Below are 7,236 nucleotides of genomic sequence, written 5' to 3' on the forward strand. Positions count from 1 at the left end.
AACTGAGCAGTACACATTTTTAATTTCTAAAATCGTGAGAATGACATGTACCTACTCATTTTGTTAATCATGTGTATACAGATATTTTAACAAATTGGCCAGCATGCGTAAATTTTGTGTGGCAAACATATTATCTTTGTTTTATATTGGGAGCTACGTTTGACGTTTCGTGTTGGAGCAGTGAAAGAAAAAAAATCACAAAAAAAAACGTTCAGTTGGTTGAGTTGGAATCGCAAATTCACTTCATCAAGACACAAGCAAGGAGATTTTCAATATTTTAGCAGGTTATTAGTTACCCGGATATTACGTTTTAAGTTGTCTTCAATAAATTCATTAACACGGAACAACCACATGATGATTTTAATATTTGTACTAAAAAGTGCCTGATCCCCCCTATTGGTCTGTTAAAGTGTCTCACTCTGCGGTTTGTATTGGAATAAGAAAGATTCCAGCAATCGTATCGTATTAAAAAAAAAACACTTGATTTTTTAATATTATAACAGAAAAGCGAGTTATTTGACAACATCAAGAGACATTAGTTTTATTAAGTTTTCAATATTAAAAGAGCAAAGAAGTGTACCACCAAAGGGCGGCAGTTAATCTTAACACCAGAAATGTTTGTCTTTCTTTTAAAGAATGGATTTTACTTGTTCCAGCAAAGATCAATCTAGTTAAATCTCCTTCATCGGGTGTGTGATACCCGATAGGTTGGCAGAGGTACATGCCTCCCAAGGCAGGGGTCACAGGTTCAACATACCTCAATTACCTTACCCTTTATAAACGCATAATAATATACATGTCGGTATGTGTCGGTAGAGAGGAGGTACCACTTCGCTGCACTTAACACGTATGACACGGAAATAAAATATTAATGCACATAAAACTGCAGGTGGATGCAAAATAATATCACATATAAATCAAAATATGTTTTTGCTGTATCCTGTAACGTGTTTCATGTTTTCGACGCCAAATCACAAAATTTTATTTAAAAGTACATTTTTTTTTTTTTTAAAGTCGGAGGCGGTTTACATACCTACGTTCCCCGCGAGCACTTAGGCCATAGGCCCATTGTACTATCTCCCATTTTACCTCATTCCCTTGTCAGTAACCCGGTCCCTTTTATGAAGTTCACCAGGGCTGTCATTCGATATGTGGCGATGTCTTCTGGTTCCACACTGTGTCTTCCCAGGTATCTGAGCCTTATTCCCAGCAGAGCGGGACATTGGCACCATAGGTGAATTGGAGTCTCTTCCTCCTCTTCACATTTCCTACAGATGTTGGTGTTTTCCACTCCCAACAGTTGCATGTGTCTCCTGAGATGGCAGTGTCCCGTTAATAGTCCTACCAGTTCCCTCAGTGAGTTTCTGTCCATATCGAGTAGTTGCCTGGTTCGGTTAGGGTCCGGTCCGTTTATGAATACTTTAGATTGCCTCATTCCGGGTGTCTTCTTCCATTCCTTCCAGTGTTGGGATTTGATTTGAAAAGTACATTTACGAGTATTTTTATTTATTCATTTCTTGGACATCAACTGTAAAGCGCCCCCTCAGGGGCGCTTTACAGTTGATGCAGGTATTACAAAAAAATATAAATATTACAAAAAGAAAGTGAAGTTAAGTTAGGTAAAATAAAGTACTGGAACAGGTTACACGAAGATAGAAGAAAATATACCTACGTTACTCACGGCTATATTGCACACTTTTTTCTTACTTTTTGTACATAAGCTCCACACAAGAGGCCCCGAGGAAAATATTTTCGCTCAGGGTCTACGCCATCTTTGGGGATGCTGTGCGGAGGATTTTTTTTAGGAAAAGAAAGATAGGACTGAGACGAAGATCTGGAGAGTCCTTTTCCTTTCCTCATCCTCTGTGGAGGGTGTTTTCAGGGAAAGGAAGTTCTAGGATGTTTTAGGTGTGTTCAGGAGTGACAAACTTGTAAATTCATATGTCCTACTGCATCCTGCTAGAGAGGTCAAAACATCTCCCTCAACCAGTCTCTCCGCCGCCAAGACCTAGATAATCCTCACCCCATGAACCCGGGCACCCCTTCTAAGTCATCAAACGTAGCGAACCACTTGGGGTGACCTATCGCGGAGGTGTTGGTTATCCAGCGGATGGTTTCCGGGGCGGCAGCAGTCTTTGACACACCGTAAAACTTACTTACATTCATCACTAACTCGCTATTCATACATACCTACTTCATTCTAGACACGAGTATCTGTAAATCTTGTACACAGTTAAAAATCAGCACCGCATCATCAGCATACACCAGGCAACATAAAAATAATATAATAATTAAGGCCTTAATCCGTTACTCGTACATGTGTGTATACAAATCGCCAAAAATAATTATAAAAATTGCGTTTCACATCACACTGTAGCCAGAGAGCTACCAGCGTCCGCTAAAAAATAATTATTCGCGGCGGCAAAAAGTAATATTTTAATATTAAAGTCCACAATTAGAGCATTTTTAATAATAATTTCCGTCAAAGCGCCGCGCTGAATAGGCTAGTGGCATATTCGTCATACTGACTTTTTCACGAAGCTTGTTAGGAACACGCGGGTGGGTAGCTCTTTAACCTTTCCTTTACCGTCCTATTAACTGAGTTAACTCGCCAATATATTTTTCAATATATCTGTAAATAAACTAACACAGCGTTCATATTTCGGGTATTCCACCGTAGTGCATTTATGTATTCGATAAAATAATTACAATATTTAAGTATTTATCTAACTCAATTCGATAAAATAATTACAATATTTTATTATTTATCTATCTCAACATTTTTATTTTGTCGAAAATTCGGAGAAAAATTGACTTGTGAACTTTCCGAGTGGTGTGGTAGTGCGCGAGATTGGTTAATACTGGCTACACGGAGAAAAAATAGTATTGCTGATTTATTTAAATCCTATTCAAAACGGGATATCAGGCTCAGGTTTCCTAATATTTTTTTTAGTACATCCTCAACATATCGGAACACGTGTTATTGCACCTGCGTTGGTTCTGATATATACAATGAAGAAATATTAAAATATTAGAATTGTATTGTTGATACATTTTTTTTTTTTTTTTTACAATATTTCATATTTCAATTCAGTAATGTTGGCCTCACTGGGTTGTTTACCCGTGCTGAGGCCCCCATTTTATAATTTAAGAATTTATACATTTAAAAAAGAAAGAAAAACAACATTAAAATAAAGATAAATTTAAAATAAAAATAAAGATTAAAAATTAAAATATAATTATAACACTAAAAGAAAAATATCAAAAGAGAATGTAAATCGGCATTTATAATGATATATGTGTTTGTGCGTGTTGCGTGTTTTATATATTTTTTTGTGTTGCGTGTATATGTTTTATTCTTTTATGTTATAGAATTTTGGTAATATTGTCTTTTTGTTCTTTAATCCATTTTTTTATTTTGTGTTTGAATTTATTTTTATTTTCCTCAATTTTTGTTTCAAGTGGAAGACTGTTGAATGCTTTAATAGCGTGGTATTTATGGTGTCTTTGTCCAAAGGTAGTGTTTACCGTCGGAGTTTTTATGTTTTCTTTGTACGCTTGTCTGACCGGTCTATTAGTGATATTTTGTGTTTGTTGGGGTTTGTTTTTTTGGTCGAAAATGTAGTTTAGTAGTGTTTTAACATATAATTGGCGTATATCATGTACGTCACAGCAAATAAATTAAATATTTGGTCTGTGTCGGTTAGTTTATGTTTTTTGAGTATTACCTTTAATATCGTTTTCTGTGCGATTTCTATTTGAGCGATAGCTGCGTTTGTTGCTCCTCCCCAAGCAATTATTCCATATTCTATTATAGATTGGCATAGTGCATAATATATTGTTTTCAATTGTTTTATTTTATATATGTTTCTTATGTTTAGGAAAATGTGTATTGTTCTGAGGAGTCTATTTGTGATTTGTTTGATGTGATGTGTCCATCTAAGATTATGGTCAATTACGATTCCTAGATACTTTATTTGTTCTGTTTTTTCTAGAGGGGGGCAACCGCAAATGTTGGTGTTTATGCATTCCTGTATTTTTATGGTGTTTGTATTGTTTTTTGGCTGTCCTGTGTTAGTTATGCTGTACGTTGTGAATTTTGTTTTCGATATGTTTAGTGTGAGTGTATTTGAGTCCAACCATTTTTTCACTTGCGTGATTCCTAGATTCGCTATGTTATAAACCTTATTCCAATCCTTAGATTTAAATAGTAAAACTGTGTCGTCTGCGTAACTAATTATTTCTCCATCTATTTCCATGCTGCACAGTTCATTTATGTAAATTATGAAAAGAACGGGCCCTAGTATGCTTCCTTGTGGAACTCCGTGTGTAATCGGCAGTGGTTTGCTAGTATAGTTATTAATTTTGACTTGTTGTGTTCTGTCGCTCATGTAACTTTTTAATAGTTGTAGTTCTTTGTCTTTGATACCCATATTTTCTAATTTTTTAAAAAGTGTTTTGTGGCATATTGAATCAAAGGCTTTAGCCAAATCTAAATATATCGCTATGCATTTAAACCCTTGATCTAAGTTGCTATGTATATAATTTATTGTACTTGCTAAAGCTTCTTTTGTGCTTCTTTTTTCTCTAAATCCATATTGTTTGTCCGAGATTAATTTGTTTTCTTCCAGGTATTTTATTATTTGGTTTTTTAATAGTCTTTCGAAAATCTTTGATAGAGAGTTTAACAAAGTGATTGGTCTATAGTTAGTTATTTCCATTTTATCTCCGGATTTATACATAGGGATTACCAGTCCTTTTTTAAGAGTATTAGGAAAGCAGGCATGTGTTATGCTAAGGTTGATTAGGTGTGTTATAGGTTTTAATATTTCATTTTTTATTATTTTAATGCAATCCGTTGTTATCTCATCTAATCCAGGAGCAATCTGGTTTTTTAATGTATTTATTATTTTGTTAATTTCCATTTCCGAACTTGTTTTTAATATAAATCTGTGTTGTGTTGGTTGGGTATCGATGTTTGATCTGTTTGTTTGTGTTAGTGTGTTTGTGCTGTGTTTTTTACGATTCGCTAAAACTTTCCCTATAGTTGCAAAAAAGTTATTTGCGTGGTTTGCCATCATTTCTATATTTGTTTTGGCATCTATTTTTTTCGAGTTAATATTTAGATGTGCGATAGTATTTTTTTGTTTGTATTTTTGTGTGTATGTAACTTCCTTTAATATTCTCCATATTTCCTTTGGGTAATTGTTTGCTTTTTAAAGTTTTTCTTTGTAGTACATCTCCTTAGCTACTCTAATAATTTTCGTGCATATGTTTCTATATCTTTTATAGTAATTAAGTTGTTCCATGTCATACGGTGTTTGTTTAATTTGTTTGTGAATTTTGTCTCGTTTACGAATACAGTTTAATATTCTTTGTGTTATCCATAGTTTAATTTTTTTTGCTTTGTGTGTAAGTTTTATATGTTTTATTGTAGTGTAATTATTTATTTCTTGCGTTAGCGTATTTGTAAATGTATTCCAGGCTTCCTCGACATTATCTATTTGGTATAATGTATTCCAGTTTATTTTTTGGAGTTTTTCTTTTAAGTTTGAGTAGTCAATTATTTTTTTTGTAAATATTTTATGTTGTTTCGAAGTAGTGTTTTCGGTGTCTATTGCTATCATATTCATGTAGTGATCAGTGATTGTGCTTTCAAGTACTACTGTTTTGGTTTTTAGTTTTGTCTTGATCATTATATGATCTATGCAGCTTTCAGTGTTTTGTGTGACCCGTGTTGGGACATTTATTATTGGCTCCAGTCCTTGTTGTGCTAGTATTGCTAGGTATTCTATATTTTTTGGGTGTCCGTTTTGTAGAATGTTTATATTAAGATCTCCTATGATGATGATATTTTTGTATTTGTTGAGATCATTTAATGTATTGTTAAGATCAGTTAAGAAATTTGTGATGTTGTTTTTGGATGGAGATCTGTACATAGCTAGGATACATGTTTCTTTTCCATATGTAATTTGTATGCAGTTGGAGTCGATTATGTTTATTTCTTGAATGGTTGTGTTATTTTTATCACTGACGTATATAACTATACCATCATTTTGGTTTTTGTGTATTTTTGTATGGTGTGTATTATAGTTTTTGATTGTTTTTGGTATGTAGTTGTCATTCAACCAGCATTCTGTCAGCACAATGACATCAAAATTATTTTCAAGCTGTTGGAGGTATATAAAAAAATTCATCAAATTTTTTATTGATATATTGTTTTGGTGTAATATATTGATTCTATGTTTTTCTTTTGTGAATTTAGTCCAGAGGTTAATATCATTTGTACTTTCACAGTAGTGTTGATTGTCCGAATCTATATATTCCATGTAATCTGCCATGTTGGTGTGTATTTGTGTAAGTATGTGATGTGAGGTTGTGTTAGATGTACAGTCGTGTTTATGTCAGTTTATTAGATATATCGTTTAGGTGTTTTATTTCCATAACCTTTGAGTCTTTGGATTTTCTGACGAGAATTTTATGAACACTTGTTTCGACGTCACGATAACCCATTCGCGTTTTACTGAAAGTTTATTAGGAAACGTGTCAATTCATTTGTTAAAGGTCTGCAATCCCATATTACCGTTTTACGAATAATTTCAAGAAATTCTTATTAAAGTTGCAATATTTTATAAATTTTTCCCTGTACTGCTTAAGAGGAAGCTACAAGCCAAAAATGTGTATATTCTTGGTTTACCTTATATTACGATATAAGGTACCTACGGGTAATAGGCATTAAAATCGCTTGACAAACTGAGTCAAAAATTGGTTTTTATTTATTTTGTTAATAATTTTGTAGGAAAGCAAAAAAATTAATCAAATGAAACTGTCACATATAATTTTAGCTGTAATAATGTATTTTTTAAAGTTGTTTCCTTATATTGAAAACTTATTTTTTTTAGTAGTTGGCAGTTATATTTTTTATTGAGTAATTTTTTTTACTGTATTCTTCTCAAGCGAAGCGATAATAAAACCTTCAATTTATCTAAAGTATATTTTGGTATTCATAATGTACACCAATTCGTTATAATGGTTAATCAAAAAAATGATTTGGCATTAAGCTTCGCCTTAATCTATCGTTCATAATTGTATTTTATAATAATAATAATTTGAATATATGTACGGCGCTGTTTTTGTGAAAAATCATCGAATGGGCACTGTACAAATGTACGTATTTTTTAAATCGTCTGTATTAATACTAACTGCCTTTTTCTATAATCACTCTTTTCGTGTAAC

Source organism: Hesperophylax consimilis, chromosome 21 (assembly GCF_061612785.1).
Source record: "Hesperophylax consimilis isolate HC1 chromosome 21, BYU_Hcon_1.0, whole genome shotgun sequence".
Taxonomy (NCBI): Eukaryota; Metazoa; Arthropoda; class Insecta; order Trichoptera; family Limnephilidae; genus Hesperophylax; species Hesperophylax consimilis.